Source organism: Benincasa hispida, chromosome 9, assembly GCF_027475165.1.
Source record: "Benincasa hispida cultivar pf3 chromosome 9, pf3_genome.v1.1, whole genome shotgun sequence".
Classification (NCBI taxonomy): domain Eukaryota; kingdom Viridiplantae; phylum Streptophyta; class Magnoliopsida; order Cucurbitales; family Cucurbitaceae; genus Benincasa; species Benincasa hispida.
The window spans coordinates 58,981,914-59,001,706 of NC_143486.1; positions in this window are offsets into that span (position 1 = coordinate 58,981,914).

The following is a 19,793-nucleotide window of genomic DNA, read 5'->3' on the forward strand; positions in this document are numbered from 1 at the left end:
GGTCCACTTTAGTGTTGTTTACCTATTATGCAAATGATATATAATGTTCTTTGATTATGTGTGCATATAGTATGCCATGTAGTTTTAAAAGCCCACCATAGGAAAAGCATGTGACATGCATTTGTTATATCTTATAAGTGTTATAAAATATATACTATGCATGCTTAGTTTTGATATAAGTGTTATATTAAAGCATGTTTGATTGAATGAAGCATGTTATAGATGAATGCTCTAGGGTTATAATTTATTTTATAATTGTTATAAAATAACCTAGACTTCTAAAATCTATAACAAAGTTAAGATGCATGCTCATTTAGGGTTAACCATCGAACAATCCTAATTTTCATAGAAAATAGGTCGATATCTTATAAAACCGAAGTTACAAGAAAACTCACCCAGCAAGATCTTGGCAAAAAGTCAGATAAGATGACAAAGGTTGAAGGTTTTTAAGTTGACGGTTCACGGAACACTTACTACTTGGAGATCGAGCCGGCGTCTGAGTTAGGTTAAACCAATTTTATGAGCATGCGTAAGCGGTGTGAGGTAATAAAATTTGTTTATCACCTAGACATCGTAGGTTAAAAATTCAGTATAAAAGTTATACTCGGATGAATCACCTAGACTTAGGATATGTTTAGTTAGCCAAAATGTATCGCTAAGTATTTTATACCCTAACCTTCTAGAATACTTCAGCTGGAGAGAAGTAATGAACTTTTAGCTCTAGCCTCCATAAGAGTTCACACTGTGAGATTCATGCTTGGCTTTGGGCCGCCCTGGGAGCGGACTTCATTCGGAGATGTTTGCATGAGTCAATACCAAGGTGAATAAGAGAAGTTGTTCATAGTAAGTGGGAGAAGGAAGTGTGTCAACACATCCTACGGTCTCTTCCATTAGGTCGCACCGTGAGATTCCTATAATGCACCTGCATGTCTACCTTGGAGCGACCTTACCAATCAGAGGGCTGTATTATAGGATTCGAAACTCCGCGAACTATAGAAATAGATAGGGTCTCTCAGGTCCGTTTTCATTCTTGTCTTTTCAACTTCAGGAGCATAATGATTCCGATTTTTGAGGTCTAAAAATGGAGGGTCACACGTGCGAGAATTATTAAGTGTTTGTAAATTCTTGACCAAAGTAGCGATAACTGAGTTGCTATAGGAATAAGTGTTATTTTGGTGATAATATCTAGTCAAGATAGTCTTGGTTCAATGAAGGAATAGTCGATCACCCCTCGGTGGAGGTTATTCTAAACTATTGAAATATTGTTGCAAAATATAATGATTAAGGGTATATTATTAGATTTTTTGCTAAACTTGATTGGATTTAACATATTAATGTTTTTACTAAAAAAGGATATGTTTTTCTTTTCAGCATGACTAGCTCTTTAGATTAAATCTTAGCTTCCGAGAAACTAAACGGCAATAATTACTCAACATGGAAAAACAATATGAATTCAACACTAGTAATAGATGACTTGAGATTTTTCTTAACTGAGGAATGTCCTCAGGCCCCTGCCTTGAAAGAAGCACAAGGTAAATATGATTTACTAGTTGCTGAGACATGTTTAGTGGAGGATGATACCTCAACAATGATATTGGATTCAGGAGCCACTACACATATTTGCTTCTCTTTTCTGGAAACTAGAGTGGAAATACCACTTGATCAGGGAGATTGTACATCGTGGTGATGTGATAGTCACGAAGATCGCGTCGGAGCACAACGTTGCTGATCCCTTTACAAAGGTTGTCACGGCTAAAGTGTTTGAGGGTCACCTGGAGAGTCTTGGTCTGGGGGACATGCGGCATCTTGTCTAGGGCAAGTGGGAGATGATACTAGGGTATGCCCAAGTTTATTGTATATTGTACATGTTTTTTTCTTGAATTGTACATTAGTCTCCTGAGGCATTAGGACAAGTGGGAGATTGTTGGGATTGGTGTCCTAATTCTCCCGGAGTCTCGTTGTTTGTAATTATACACATTGTTTATGAATAAAACAATTGTTATTTCATTCTAGCATTTACTCATATCCAATAAACAAAGCTCCATGGTTATCTTATGTAAACTTAAGCATGTATATGAGATATACAAGTGGATCATGTCTTAAGTGATAACCTAAATAGGTTTGTAGTATAAGGATTAAGGAGGGATTCCTGATCCTGGTGACACTACGGATACGACCCATTTTGTAGAGGTTTTCAAGTATTGTAAACTACTATAGATGGTAGATCCTGACCATTCATGTGGAGACATGCAAGCGAGGGTGTCCTATACAAAGAGTTTGTATAAGACCGAACCTCTAAATGACTAGACTCTATATATAACACTGTTGATACTGGAGACTTACATCTCATCTAAACGACTATAGATGACACAACCTCAATCTTGAGTGTTTTGGGACTCCTGTCTTTAAGGGCGGTTCTTTGATTAGTATGGGTGAGAGTGGCCAGATTTCCAACTCAACATGCCTACCTTTTTGGGGACTTGTTTGATCTGGGAGCTGGGAACTCAATTACACAAGATGGAATTCACTCCTTCCCCGAAGTAGGAGTAAATAGATAGATTCTCTCTTAAGGGCTGATTCTAGGCCTTGAACATAATGGCCACAACTTCTCTTTAGAAGAGAGGACTCAGTCATAGTAGGACTGTGACTTATGTTCATTAGAGGAATCAGTGGTACTTAAGAAGTTAGATGTAACTACAGAGGCATAATGATTATTGGCCGAGCTGTACTTACGAGCGATCTGTGAAGGATTGTCGCACTATTGATTGGTTAAGATGGACACATAATATATCTATAGTAAGGAGAGTTCAGTTGTCGGTCTTTAGTGGAGTGCCTGACAATTAATGGATGGTGGATCCCGTGACTAAAGAGTTTAGTCAGTTATTGACGTACCGTTAGAGCTTCGTGCTACAGGTTCATAAGGTCCTCTTGGTAGCTCAATGGATACAAACTGAGGATCAGTTCTTTGTGTTGATTTGAAATGTTCAAATTAACAATAGGTAATTCGATTATATATGATATGATCGATATGATGTATGAGATACATCTAATGGAGGATTGATGTAAATGAGATTTACATTAAGAGCCATGAAATAGAAAACGAGCTATGGTTTGTATGTTTCATGATATGAAATATTAAAACTATAGGTTATAAATATAGTATGATAAGTTGGTTATCATTTATATTTATAACAATATTAATTATTAGATAATTATCTCTTTTTCTCTAATAACCAATTAAGTGGGAGGTTATTGGTGGTTTCATGGTAACCGTGAGATAAAAGGAAAAATGTTTTCCTATTTTTAGAGAGATTTTTGCAAAATTATTAAATTGAGATTTCCAATCTCGGAAATTACTCACGGATAGTTGTTAAGTAAATCAGATTTACTAAGCGACAACTTGGAGTTAGCTAAACGACCGTGGAGTGTTCTTATACGATAGACACTCAGCTAGACGATGAGCTAAATGATCGCATAGTTGTGCTAGACGATCACATTTCTTTTACCAAACGATTGGGCATCGACCTAGATGATAGGTTGTTTCATCTCCCACTTGCTCAATCGTTTACATGATTGTTCTTCCTCCTATTTTCTGCTTCTAACCAAGTCCACACAGAGCCATCCTTTGGATTTTCACACCAAGAATATCGAGGTAACCTTCTTTATGGTGTCATACTCAACTCGACACAGTCGAGGTTCTGTGGAGGCTATTTGCGGTGTTTGGGGTGTTCGTGACCTTGGCAATCACTTAGTTCGAGTTCGCTGTGATCGTGCAGTGTAGCAGTCGTGTTGGACAAACGTTCGTGTGTTGCTGTGATCGAGCGTTCGTGATCAAGGAACTTGAAGATGAGTCTTCAAAGGTTTGTTAATTCTTTCCCTTAATCATGTAGTAAAGCATGCTGTAATTTCTATTTTATGCATAACCATATTTTCCGTTTGTGATTGTAATTGTAATGTTCATATACGATTGAAATTTGGAAAGATCCTTCCATTACTCATGGAAATCTTCGTGTCCGATTTTCTTCAAGGTTGACCTTGCTTAAAGAAATATCAAGGTTGACCTTGCTTAAAGAAAAGTCTAGGTTGACCCTTTAAAAAAAAGAAGGGAAAAAAAAGAAGAAATAAAAGAGAGAAAAAGATGGGGAAATGTTTATCGAAATTTGAATTTGAATTTCAAAGTTTTGAAAATCGAGATTGAGCCTTCCACCAACATGTTGAAGTAAACGTCACATGGTTTTGAGTATTGTAGAAGGCACGATAGAGATTTTGACCCATCATTGCTCGGCCTTGAGCTCGAGGCTGAGGCTAACATAAGCTTTTGTCCTTTCAAATTACAAGGGACAAAAGGCTAAGGTTGTCATGATGTGTTGACAAAACATTGAACAAAGTTGTGCCAAGGCTGAGGCTGACATCTTATGTTGTTCAATCAAGTTAAATGGACTGATCCCCAGTGGAAGCGATTGCTCACCTTTTGATTTGATTTTGGTTGAAATTTACAACACAAGAAAGTAGAACAACAATAATATACATTATGCCAAGTACACGGGTTAAGCATGAATTTAGAGAGAAAAAGAAGCATGACTTTAGAGGGAAGAAGAAACATTTCCTTTGAAGAATCTTTCTTCATTCTTTTCCAGGTCTTCATAATTGCACACACAACAACTTCTCTGCAATTTATCTCCCACGTACAATATCATGACACCTAAATAGAGTCTTCCATGTTATTCTTTGGCAAGGAGCTGGTTTGTTGGAATCTCCCTTTTGAAAGCAGCAAGGAATTTTGGTGTTGGAGAGTTTTTCCATAGAGAACCTTTATCTGAGAAAAACTTGAGAGAGCAAAAAGAGGAAAAACATGGAGCTATCTCTTTGATTCCATGAATTTTTTCACAGAGAACCCCATATTTGAAAACAAGACGTGAAATGGGACAATAACCACCTGCTTTACCCTCTTTCTTAATTTAATTAAACTAAATTATAATTAACTAATTATTTAATTTACCAAATTAAATATCTATTATCTTGAATCTTATTAAAATATTTATCTCTCTCATAACTTATAATTTTAATATGAATCTCATTCATATTAACTTTTAATTTATAGTTTTAAGATGAAGCTTTGTTTAAATATTCAAATCATATTCAAATACGTCAAATCCCTTTGTTTTATATTACATTGTTTAATTTTGAATATGATTTGAAATTAACTTTATATTATAATATATCTATATACATTATATTAATAGTATCATATACATTGTATATTCCCTTAAACAATTTGAACATTTTAAATTCTTTCAAAACTTTTGGTCCTTGTTAATACGTAGTGAGCTAGTAGGGGACCTAGTAGACCTACAAATTATAAGCTTCAATGATATGAGTTAATTAATTAAATCAACCAACATTCATTAACTATTGGACACTTCATTAAGATCCATAATTGCATTCTTAGCACGAATAGATCCGATCGTAACTTGGAATATGGAATTCAAAGGGATCAAATAGGAAATGATACTCTGAATCATAGAACTATAATGAAATATACGATCAACCAAATTTATCAAATTTGAAAAAGGGTCAGAAGAAATGATTCGATCCTCTTATTTTGATTTCTCAAACCGAGAGATCCATGAATCGGGATCCTAATGCATATAGATACAAATGGTCCAATGGGAGCAAGAATTTCCAGGAACATTTCATTTCTGAGCAGAAGAGCCATTTTTATTTTCAAGTAGTGTTCAATCGATTACGTATTAATCAAGAAAAAAAAATTATTTGTTGAAACGGAAATAAAGATATCAAATCCCTACCAAGATAACTGGAAGTTCCAACCAATAAAAACCCTAATGAACCTAGAATTAGAAATTCTAGAATCAAAATAATAAAAAATTGTGTCACTATATAATTTCTAATTTTGAGTTTCTAACTATAATTACAATTACTATTATATTATTCATTATAATAATAACTTATTATAATTAAAGATAACTTTTTGATAATTGAATGAAATTATACGGTTTTTACTTTTTTTATTACAAAAAAAAACAATATGTCGTCTATTCTCCCGTCAATCAAATATGAATACTACGGCTGGAGTTTTATGAAAAAAGCCAAAGCCCCTTATCGGATTTGAACCGATGACTTACGCCTTACACAAGGTTAGAATTCTAGCGATTTATTGGCAAAGAGGCGAAGAAATGGATTCATCATTCAATTTGAATCACTTCAAGAACGAGTTATGAAAATCCACGAGAAGCAACCGGCCGTATTGTCTGCGCCAACTGCCATTTAGTTAATAAGCCCATGGATATCGAGGTTCCACAAGCAGTACTTCCTAATACTGTATTTGAAGCAGTTGTTCGAATTCCTTATGATATGCAACTGAAACAAGTTCTTGCGAATGGTAAAAAGGGCGGTTTGAATGTGGGGGCTGTTCTTATTTTACCCGAAGGGTTTGAATTAGAACATGTAGTGTCCATAGATTTAACCATTACAAGTAAATTCTTCACGAATTGTTCATAATTACAGTTGGATCAAATTATCATTTTACCTTATAATTACTTTTTACTCTTTAATCACAATTGATCCCTCTAATGAACAATCTATCCCCATTGATCCCTCTAATGAACCATCTGTTAATGGTGTTAAAAAATTTCGATAAACTCGATCAACCCGAACTACCCAACCCAAAGTGTAAGGGTTGAGTTGGATTAGAAAATTCTAAAATACATTTTTGAGTTAGGTCTTGGGTTATTAAATTTCTGGTTTGGGTTAACCCGATTCGACCCAATATAGATATATATATATATATATATAACTACTTATACTTTATTTTAACCTAGCTGACTCCCACCCAGACCCCAGTGATAGCGAGCATTAGCACCTCCCACCCAAACCCTATACTGTCGATCTCTCCGTCCATCTATGATTTCAGTCATCCGCAACAATCAATATTGATCTCTTCATCCCCTGTCGATCTCTCCATCCTCTGTCGGTGTTGATCTCCCCGTCCTTAGTCGATCGTAGTCCTTCATGATCTCAGTTTCGTCTATCTCTCACGCCTCACGGTCTTCCAGTTCAATCCTCACGTTCTTAATTTTTTCCCTCAAGTTGTTTAGTTCCTCTAGTTTTTTCAATCTAATATTTAGTAAAATCAAATATTTCTTCTAAAGTCAATAATTTTTTAGTTTCTCTAGTTTTTTTCAACCTAATATTTAGTAAAATCAAATATTTGTTCTCAAGTTAATAATTTCTTAGTTTCTAGATTTTAATTGATTTATTTGTTATTTAGTAAAATCAAATCACTTTCTTTGATATCACAAAGGCCAAAAATACTACCAGAAGCTGAAAATACCACCATAATAGCGGAAATTCACGTTTTTGTTCCAACAAGTACGTACATTTCAAGTTTTGGTGTACTATTGTGACTGTTAACTTTCATTAATTGAATTATTTTTTTCAACCTCATAGTGTCTAAAGAATAGTTGATTCTCCAAAGCCGTCACCATGGATACCTAGTCAGTTTGTAATCTTGTAAACATTATTATTTATTAATAAAATAGAGAGGTATTTTATTCATTTATTAGTCTTGCACAACTTAATCCAATTAACTGCAACTTGAATAGTTTTAGTTTGTGATAGACATATGGGTAACCTAAAAGGTCTATAGTATATGGTTAAGACTGGTCCTGTAACACTAATTTATGAGTGTTACAAATGATTTGATTCTATGAAATATTAATCTTTTCAATCTAAGTGTTACAAGAGTTTGTATAAGACCAGACGGCGAAATAATTAATCTTTCACTATAACACTGAAAAGATTAATATTTCATAGAATGATCGTAAGTAACTTAATCTCAATCCCGAATAAGATATAGACTCCTGCCTATGAGGGATGGCCGGAGTCACCAACTTAATATGACTACCTTTTTTTAGAACAAAACCGAGTGTGAGCTAAGAACCTAACTACACGGGTGGAATTTACTCATTCCCGTCTATAGAGAAAGTAGAGGAGTTGTTTCTTTAAGTGCTAACTCCAGGTCTTGAATAATAGGGCCCCTCCTTCTCATTAGCCCTAGAGGGATTTTGTTTGAGGGATTTTGTTTATGGTAGGACCATAAATATATTGTTAGAAACTAGAGATAATTACAGGAATAAAACGATATGGGCGACTCGTGAAGGATTGACTTATAACGGTTATATCCATGGACACAAAAATATAAGTGTGGCAGTTGATTAATTTAATTAAGGGGTTTTATTATTAATCTCGTATCATTGGAGTAGGTCTATTAGGTCTCCCTCCTATCTCACTAAGGGTAAAAAGAGAATCCTAAAGTTTCGGATGAATTTGATTTGTTTAAATTATTTGGGAAATATAAATGTATATGATACAATTAATATAAAGTTAATTTTGAATTAGATTCAAAGTTAATAATTTTATTATATGAGAAGAACAAAATATTTTGAATAAGATTCAAATATTAAATAAAATAAATTATATTTATATTAAAACAATAGGTTAAAAATTAATATGAACAAGATTCATATTAAAACTATAGGTTATGAAAAGAAAATATATTTAAATATGATTTAAATATAATATTAATTAAATATATGATATTTAATTAATTAAATCTAATAAGTTAGATTTATTAAATATATTTTAATCAATATAAATTAAATTTTGGTTTAATTTATAATGATAAAGATAGATAAAAATAATCCCCATGTGAGGAGTTATTTGGAGTTAGCGGAAGAGGGTTAACTTCCTCTCCCTTAGCTCAACCTGAAATGAAGAAAGAGATAAGATTTTTTTTTTTTTTCTTTTGGCATCTTCTTCTTCTTCTCTAGTGTTAACTCTCTCATTCTCTCAAGAAGGGCTCCCACAAGCCACCATTCTCCCAGAAAATAGTAAAGATACACTAGTGGTGGTGTTCAAAACATCTTGACGAGAGAGTCGCTTGAAGAATGATCTTCAAAAGTGATTATTTCTACATTTTTTATTACATTACAACATGCTTATTTGTGGGCTTCAAAAGTGAGTATTTCTACATTTCTTTTAATTAAATTATAACATGCTTATTTGTTTTCTTCAACGGATATTAAAGCACGAGCATTCATATGCTTTCGCATAGGATTCAATCCCTTCATAATCATCGTTATCTAACTTCATAGTGAGTTAAATATTTTATTTTCTATTGTATTGTGATTGGTCTTTATACATGGGCTGTTATGTGTGGTTGATCTTCATACATGGGTTGTTATGTGTGGTTGATCTTTATACATGGTTTGTTTTTAGTAGTTGGGTGTTTGGTTTTTTGATTTTATAGGTAGGTGTAAGTTAGTTGTTGTTTACTAGTTTCATTTATTTTATAGATGGACAACAGTAATAGAAATGCAAGTGGTACCAGTAATAATGAAATGCCGCCTCGTCGTCGTCATCCTCTTCCTAATGTTAGCCAAACTCCTAAATATATACCATCTCTACCTCTCAAGTCCAACCGAAAAAGACCTAATAAACCAACTTCTTTTGTGTGGGTTCATTTCACAAAAATGGAAGTGAGTACTAATGATGGAGCTAGGTGCAAGTATAACTATTGTGGTAAGGATTACACATATGACAGTAATAGTTGTGGAACTAGCACTTTATGGAAGCACTACTTGGTCGGACAGAATTTTTTTGCCCAATTTTGGATCAAATAAAATAACGGTTTCCTTTATTTCTATAGTAGTGGTAGCATGGGTTGAACATAGGGAATTGTTGAATTTCTCTTTTAATTTGTTCACAGCTCAATGTAACCAAAAAGGGGGTTTTGAAATTGATTTGTTGCGAGTAAAAATAAATTGCTAGAAAGGTAAAACAGTTCGAATGAAGACAACAATGAGAAAAATGCCTAGCTTGGGTTCAATTTGGATTTCCCCAATCAAGTTTACTCGACCATAGAATTCTCCTTACTTGGTTTGATTTACTTTTTTTACTTAACCTAATTAATTAGAAAAGCTAATTAATCATCCAAGTTATCTAGTTAACTCAAATTGGATTAGATGAAAAGCATACAAATCCTAATTGACCTAATTGCATTTAGATCTAGGGCAAAGTTAAGTTGAATATCTAATTTCCAAGCGCCTAATCAAACATTCATATGTGGTTTCTTCCTAGGTTGATTAGAGCGATATTCTTCGTCATATAGATCATAAGCTAAACTAACCTTTTTGCTACTATTGAATTGAAACACAATTACATGTCATATATCATGCTTTAATTCCTAGCTATCGATTCTACACCCACAACAAGTTTGTCAAACAAATTGTAAGATCATAAATCAATTTCTATTAAACTAGAATAGAAATCAATAACAAATAGTACCAAGTTTAAATTTTCACAAGTTTACATGAAAGAGGGGGAAAATCCTAACAACCCAAGCTGGAGTGAGTACCTTAACCTATAATCTTCCTGATGGACATACAATTTTGGTACGTTAAGACAATAGAGAGAAAAAGTGTGGAAATTCAGCTGGATTGAATGATAAAAAACCTAGGCAAATAAAGATATATATAATAATTAGGCTAGCGCCGCAAGTTGAGGGCGAAGTGCCGCAGTGCAGTGGGAGCGCTACAATGCTGCAAAACATGTGAGCACTTGCAGTATTCGGAGTGTCATGATACTGTGTGATTTGCAGTATTCGGAGTGTCATGATACAGTGTGATTTGCACAAAATCGTTGCATTCTCTCTTGCAGCACCAGCCGGGGCACCTAGTTGGGTGCCGCTACGCTCTCTTGAGGGGTAACATGGTAATTTTAGCCTTCTCTTTCCCGATTGATGTAATTAGGTTCCGTTTTGGCCTATTTTTTTAGCTCCATTTCATCACTAACGCTCCGTTCTACCCTTTAGGTGTCCGAAACCTACAAAATAATCAAATAAACATATAAAATTCAGGAATGATCTTAAATTAAGTGGAGCAAGATAGCACATTTTCAATACTATCAGTACCCATATAGAGAAGAAGAAAAATGACAAACCACCTTAAATCTTGTACCTTAGAAAAATGACAAACCACCTTAAATCTTGTACCTTCAAATAATAGAAAAGTAATCAATGCTAGTAACTTTGTGACCACATTGTTTAACCAACAAGCTTGTAGACTAGTGATCGATCAAATGTATGAGTGGCAAAACATTTTAGGTAAGTAAGGTCTAAGTACAAGCATACACTTTCGAAGAAGTAATAATCTTGGAGTATTCCAAGTATTGAACCCATAGGACTAGCTTCTAATTTAAATTTCTTGAGACTGTAAACTCAATGAGATTGAAGATAAACCGAGAAGAATTTGTGTTGTGAATGACAAGAATTTTAGAATAAAAATAGTAAATAATGGTAATCGAACAGGGGTTAACAATACTTTAACCTTTCGGGTTCTATGCTGTATGTGGTGCGATCGTATCAGACCAAGACAATGAATTATGTATGAACAAAATGCTACTCCTATTTAGTCTTGTGTCAAGTTCCTTTAGAAGGTTTAAGCAGCTACTACCTAATGTTTCAATGGGTAAATGAATCTTAAATTATTTCAAGCTTAGATTCTTTATCCTATAACGTCCCTTATTTCTAAGATGACTGACACTTCTATTTCTAGGCTTCTAGTCCCATATCCCTTTGTGACATCTGCTTGCACCCTAACCTTCTTAGATTGGAGCTCCACTAAATTGTTAAATTAAGTCCAGTTTAATTTACCAATGCTATCCTCAAATTCAACAAAGAGAATGTATAAATTAAGTTGGTGTGAAATGCAATATTACTTAAGTCATAAAAACCCCCAAGGTATCCACATTGTCGAACCCCTAGTGAAATTTAGCTTATGATAAATGACAAAATAATAAACTTTATTAAATCAAGAATCATAGCTACAATATAGTTCGATTGGTAGAAAGAAAAAAAATATGAAATAACTACAAGAATTAAATGGAAAGAAAATGTTGGAAAATTACAACTTAAAAGAACTTGGGATAAATCCTCAAGTCCAAGTCTTTTCCAAGGTTGGTTCCCCCCATTTTCAAGGTAAAATCACCCCTCAACGCACATTTTCGTGGGAGGAGATAACCTAGAGCCACTACATCTTAAAGGAACTTTCGTATTTGGGACTACTAACTTGAAATGCTGAGAAGAGACCCAAGGGGCTGCTGTAAAATGATAGAAACTGTGAAGGATAGTGATGAAATTGGCCAATGGAGAGTTGTATATGAAATGAAGTGCTTCCATCCCTTTCATAGGCACCAAAGTAGTTTGGAAGGGTTGAGATTCGTGCTCTGAATGATTTCCAAACGAAATTGGAGCTATCCAACTGAATAAAATGTGAAAATCACAATTTCTTCTAATTGGGTTGAATTATGGAATTTTAGAGTTCAGTAATGCGGGTGCATTAGCTAAAAATCTATAGAAATGGCAAAAACCCTACCAAAATTCAACAATTTAGCTCCAAAACAATAAATAACATCTCTTAAGCAAAATTATTCCCTAGTGAGCTCATTTTAACCATTTATGACTAAAATTAGAGGAAAACTCAAGCATGAATCAATTTTTCAATATTATGGCACTTTTCAACTAGCATGTGCCAAATATTGGGATTGATGTCCTAAATCTCTTGTAATCTCGTAGTTTGTAAACTCTGTATAAACATATTGTTGTTAATAAAATAAGTGTTATTTTATAAGCATATACTCAATCCAATAAACTAAGATCTTAGGTTATTTTATGTAATTTAAACAAGTATATAGAAACATACAAGTGGATCTTGTTTAAATAATAACATAAACGGTCTGTAGTAGATGGATAAGGTTGGGTACCTTATCCTGGTGACACTACGGATACGGTCTGCTCGGATACGACCCGCTTTGATCTTGATCATTCATGTGGAGACATGTGAGCAGGAGTATCCTATACAAAGAGTTTGTATAAGACCGGACCACGAAATGATTAGTCTCATTATATAATGTCGTTAATAATAGAAACTTACATTTCACTAGGATGACCATAGATGACATGACTTGAATCTTGAATGAGTTATGAATTCCTGCTCATAAAGGTGGTCATTTGATTTGTATGGGTGAGAGTGGCCCGATTTCCAACTTAATAAGCCTACCATTTTTGGGATTTGTCTAACTAGGGAGCTGGGAACACAGCTACACAAGACAAAATTCATTCTTTTCTCGATAATGGGACAAGTAGATAAATTGCTCACTTAAGAACTGATTTCAGGGCTTGAACATAGTGACCACACCCTCTCCTGCCCCGAGAAGAACTTAGTCATAGTTGGACTATGACTTATTTTTCATTAGAGGAATTAGTGGTACTTAAAGAGTTAGATGTAACTACAGGGGCAAAATTAATTTTGGCCCAGCTGTACTTATGAGCAATTTGTGAAGGGTCATCGCACTGTTGTTTGGTTATATCCAATGGACACAGAAATTTATCTGTAGTACGAAGAATGTAGCTGTCGGTCATTAGTAGAATGACCGACAGTTAATGGATGTTGGGTAATTTAATTAAAGAGTTTAATTAATTATCCAAGTACTGTTAGAGCTTCAATCTACAAGTCTAAGGTCCCCTCTGTAGCTCAATAGGGATTTAATTGAGAATTATTTTGGATTAATTTGAAGTGTTCAAATTGATTGTGGGAATTAGTTATATATGATATAATTAATTAAATTAATTATATATGTGATATAATTAATATAATGTATTTGATATATTATAATATAAGGTAATACGAGAGGAATTTGAATATGATTCAAATACTAACTATATAAATTAGATTTATGTAATTAAATTTAATATAAATATGATTTATATTAAATACCATAAATAAGTTGAGAGGAATTAGATATTTGGATATTATTCAAATATTAATTATATGAATGAGATTCATATAGTTAAATTTAATATAAATATGATTTATATTAAATGACATGTATTATTGCGAGAAATTAAACTATAGGTTATGTTGTAACTCCCTCCCCTTGATCTCCCATCCATTATGTGATGTAGGGAAGATTAATGACTCTCATTCATCTTCCTCCATGAAACACTAAGAGAATAGTTTTCTTTGGAAAAAAACTCACATAGAAGAAAATTTCCTCTCTTCCTCCTCTCCATCTCCTTTCCTCTTCCAAAACCCTAAGGCAAAGCCCACACCTCCTGCCATTCTCAAACCCTAAGAAGAATACAAGAGGCTCTGTTTGGTGGTGTCCCTCTTAGAAGAAGAGATCTGTCCGACGGATTTTGTGAAGAAATCGGTTCTTCTAAAGTAAATTTGTTTCCTCCCTTTTTAATCAGAAAGCATGCTGTAATTTTATTCTTGAATGCATAATATTTCTTCTTAATTATGTAATTGTCGGGGATTCTGTAAAAAAAAAGAAAAAAAAAAAGAAAAAATTGGGATCGATCCCTGCATTCCACTGAATGGTTTTCCCTTCAATTGGTATCAGAGCGCGATTTTGGATCTTTTTTTTTTGTTAATTCTAGAATTTTAATTATAGTTTTTTTGGGTGCATATTGCATTATGAATGTATGGGTTTTTCATATTGGATGTTTTCAAAATTGGCTAGAATTTACTGCTTTAAAGTTGTTTAAAGTTGTAATTACCCGGTGTTTTGGGCATTTAACTTCATGCAATTGAGTCTGTAATTGTCCATGTCGTTTTTGATGGAGCTCCAGCTTCGAATCGGTGAATTTTTGGAGTAAGAGCGGAGCAAATCGGATGAACGGGTGAAGCAGAGCAGACTTTCTGCCACGCAGCGTCACGGCGCTCCTGTCATAGTGTTGCAACGTTGCGGCAACATAAAAACCAACGTCACAATGCTAGCATCAAAGCGTTGCGACACTTCGGATGGTTAATGCGTGCATCTGGATTCCACCAAATAGTGGGTTTAAGTCTTCCCAGCGGTTTCTTTATAGTTTTTTCTTTTTATTTAAGTATTAATTTGTAATAATTACTTATTTATTGTATTTTCATTAATTAAATTAATTTAATTTTTATATTAATTCAATTAATGTTTAGGATGCCAATTTCGGTCCAATATTGTTTTTTTATTTAATTATACATATGATGTATGATTTTAGTTATTTATATGTCATATTGTATGTCATATAGAATTAAAACCCACCATAGGCTATGCATTTAATTTCATCCATCATTTATATTATAAGTGTTATAATATATGTATATGCATGATTTAATTTTATAGCACGCTCATGCATCATATAATATAAGTGTTATACTATATGCTTGCATGCATAAATAACATAGCCATGCATCATTTATATTATAATCGTTATAATATATAGTTTGAATGTATGCATGTAATGTATGTTATTTAATTTCATTACTTTGTTATATATAAGTGTTATGTATATATAGTAATGAAATGAACATTGCATGATGCGCATTACTTTAGGTAATCTTATAAACGTTATAATTTTATAAAGTATGTCGATCAATGCAATGTAGGTTTTAATTTGTTTCATTTACTTTATAAGAGTTATAAATAAATGAAATTAAAAACTAAGTCAATAACTAAGAGCTGCATGCAAACTTAGATAAAATCATTTTTTAAAATAGTTTTAAAATATGGTTCACATAGACCTAAGTTTACAAATTTCTAATGAGATTAGAAATTAGATCAATCTTTTTAAATCGATTTAATAGGATTAAATTGATTTCAATAAAAGATTAAATTTTTAGTAAACATATCTATAAGGGTTCTTTTGTCTAAAGCGGGTTCTGTCTAGGCTGGGGTAGTTAAGATGACGGAAATGTCACACTCTTATCTGGAAAGGAGAATTTGATAGATTTGATGCAAACATGTAGTTATTGATTAACATTTGTTAAGGTGTTTAACGAATATTAATAAAAAAAAAAAAAAATTAACTTTCCAAAGTAAGTGTTACTTTTGGGCAAACGTAAATGGTCACTTCGTAAAAATAATTAGCCGTATTTTTCCTAAGTTAATTAAACCCTAAGTTGTTAAAAGACTCAGTGGGAGAAAAAGATATATATGATACATCAATTTTTTCACTCTCGTTTCTCCCTTAATATTTACACCTTGAGACTCATGCTTGGCCTTGAGGCGCGCTGGGAGCGTCCCTTTTTGGATGGATAAGATTGCTTTAGTTTTTGCCCTAATCGGTTTTTCCTTTCGGTTGACTCATTGGAGCGGAACTTTAGGGTCTAAAATAGAGGGTCATACTTAAGAAAATTATTAAGCAAGTTAATGATTTCTTGACCAAATAAATGATGACTGATTGTTAGAGGAATAAAAGTTATTTTGGTGTAATGATTGGTTGAGAGTGTCTCAATTCAATGAAGGGACAACTGACTACCCTTCGGTGGCTTTTGTCCTAAATCACTGAAGCGTCATTGCAAAATTAGATGTTAAATGGGGTTCATTTAGATTTTGCTAAAAACTTATTCGATTTTTTTAAGAGTTGTGCTAAAATCTAATATAGATCAATGTGTTTATTTTTTAGTAATATGTCAAATAGCGTTTTTTCGTTAGTTGCCTTTTCTAGTTTGACCGATTTCAATTACAGAACGTGGAAAGAATCCATTAAAACGTTTTTCATGGTAAACAACTTTGAAATTGTCTTGACCGAGGATTGTCCTCATGTCCCAACCTCTGATGCACCACGAAATGTTCGTGATGCATATGAGGTGCAGACGAAGGCTAATTCTAACACCTGAGTTCATATTTTGGCAAGCATACCTGATGCGTTGGCCAAAAGGTTTGAGAACATGGTCATTGCATATTGATAACAGGCAGAAATGCACGTTATTACAGCACAAAGTTATAAAACAATGTAGGATTGCGATGATAAAAATATACAATATTACGTCCAAAAGCATTAAGTTCACAACATTGCAATCGCATGAGTCCATCGCATTAAAACAACTAACTTATGTATTTTTGAGAAGAAAATACGTTGACGCAAGGCGAAAATGCGATCCAAAGAAATAAACGTCCGAGCGCATTAAGAGCTTGCGTTGACGCAAGGCTATGCGATCATTTGCGCTTGCGAATATCTGCTCAAGAAGGTGCCCGCATAGAGCCGGCACATCATGGTGGGCGCATCTGGGTGAAAAGCGTAATAAATCACGATGGGACAGAAAGCTGATGACGGTCGATTCCGAATTAAGTTGACAAGTCATTAACGACCACTGTAGCAAGTACACTCAACTTTTTGGTGACAAATATTCGGCGCATCAGACAGAGAATTAATGTCATCCCATTAGTGCAATCATAAGAGGCAAGAAGCTTCTCATCCTAAAGTCTATAAATACCGAAGGTCACCTTCAGTGAAGGAGTTCTTTCAGTTTAGAGAATTTTCCTTATAGATAGAAGTAGCCTTGTTCATAGTTTTCTTTTACTTAGAAGGTGGAAGCGAGTGAAGGGAGATTATACCGAGAGATCGTTTCGGTGTACATGAAAGAGTGTCGAAAGTGTCGAAACTAGATAGAGGGCCGACTCTTGTGGAAGCAAGAACATCTTTTGGGCAGATTAGAGATAACACAGTGTAAAAGCCTTGGGAAGCAAGAAATTTCTACTAGGCTCTCTACCCTTATTTTCATTATCATTTTGTACTCTGAACTTATTTATATAAATGAAAATTGCATTTTTATATCTGTTCACTATCTGTACAATACGCATGAGTAGGTAAATCTGTCGAATGAGTTGAGAAACACTTAGTTAGCATAACCTGGGATCTTCATTCTATGCGATTATCTTGTATTATGTATGCGTCATTCGTCCATTAGAGATACTCGGGAGGGTAGTCTAAGGATAGAATCTAGGCTTGGAAAAGTTAGATTAGAATCTAGGCTCAGGAGAGTCAGATTAGAAATGCATAGTCAAGAGATAGAAGCTTAGGAATAAGTTCTGTTTGCTATTAACGCATCGCATGCACCCTAGAGATAGGTTATGATTGTATGCGGTCACCTTGTCCTTGTGTGCATCTTGCATCATTGCATAGGCAAGAAGTAAAGACTTAGGAATAAGCTCTGTAGACATTATCGCATTCATCGTATGCGTCCTAAATTTAGGAGTCATCACATTTGCATTGGAAAATGAGTTGCGGTCATATGAGTGTAGCAGATCGCATAGCTTGAATGCATTCTCGGGAAACGCTAGCTAAAGACCTTCTCAACCCATTCTTCCGCATACTCAGTGTATCTATCGCATAATTACTCTTTTCTCAAATCCGTCGCATACTTTTATACTGTAAACAACAAACCAACCAACTCCTTGATTTATTTGTTACCGCAAAGTGATCTAAAAATTACCACTGCATATTGTTTTCCCTAGTCCCTAAGTTCGACCCTAGGCTTACCAAAAAACTCAGTAGGATTTATACTTGGATCTTACTGAGAAAACTTGCATGCTCAATGCATTTTCCATCAATGCAATCCCTATCATTATTTCATCGCATAAAATAACGCATCAAGTTTTTGGTGCCATTGTCGGGGACTTCGACAATACATTGTGCTAACGACCTAATTTTCTGATTTTTTTTTTGTAGCTTTCAATCTTATGACCCAGAGATTGAAAGAACGTTCTGACGAAGACTGAGAGATAGCTGCCAACAACAATAACAAGAGAAAGATAACATGGCGGAACAACCAGGAAGTGGAGCACCAAATGAAAATAATGTCATGGCGAATCCCATCCTATTGGTGAACGACCGCAATAGGCCCATATAGGACTATGCGTCGCCCAACCTCTATGATTTCTTCCGACGAATCATGAGGCCCGCTCTTGACGAATCGAGATTCAAAATGAACCCGATGATGTTGCAGATGACCTGCATGCCCACCTTTGGAGTTTCATAGAGATCTGCAACACTTTTGTGTTCCTTAATATCTCCATCGAAGAGGTTTAACTAACTTTGTTTCCATTTTCGTTGTGTGACCAGGCACGAAAATGGGCTTATTCTCTCGAACCGGTACATCATGGGAGCAAGTAGTAGAGAAGTTTATGAAGAAGTACTTCCCTCCAACGGAGAATGCCAGAAGAAGAAAGTTGATAACCAATTTTGAACAGGATATTGACGAATCGCTTAGCAACGCGTGGGTGAGATTTAAGAGGCTGGTAAGAGATTGCTCGCATAACGGCTTACCAGACTGCTTACAGATGGAGATTTTTTTATCACGGATTAAACCCTGCTTAACAGATCGCTGCCAATGCACCAGTAGCTAGAGGTCTGTTGGATAAAACTTATGATGAGGTCAAGAATATCCTTGATCGTATTTCTAAAAATAATGAAGACTGAAGAGAAAGTGATCAAAGATTGAGAATCAAGGATAGTGACGCGAACAATGGTGTCATTGCATCTCTTCAGAGTCAAATGACTGCGATGATGAACTTGATACAGGGAATCACAATCAACAGCCCAACAACGCATAGTGGGCAAGTGAACGCAATCAACTAGACGACCGCAAGTTGTTCTACTTGTGGTGAAGGACATTAAATGTAGGAATGCCCGCAAAACCCACAGTCAATCTATTTTGTGAAGAATAATTCGTTTTCTAACACGACAACCCTAAGTGGAGAAACCACCCCAATTTTGCATGGAAAAATCAACAGCAAAATTTTCAATTAGTGGCGCAAAAAGAAGGGCCACCCAGATTTTCCCACGAACCAACGGTCAAACAAGTAATCAAGCCAGCAGTTCGCAGACGATGCAATCTTCCACTTTGGAAAGTTTGTTGAAGCAATACATTGAAAGGAACGAAACTGTGCTTCAA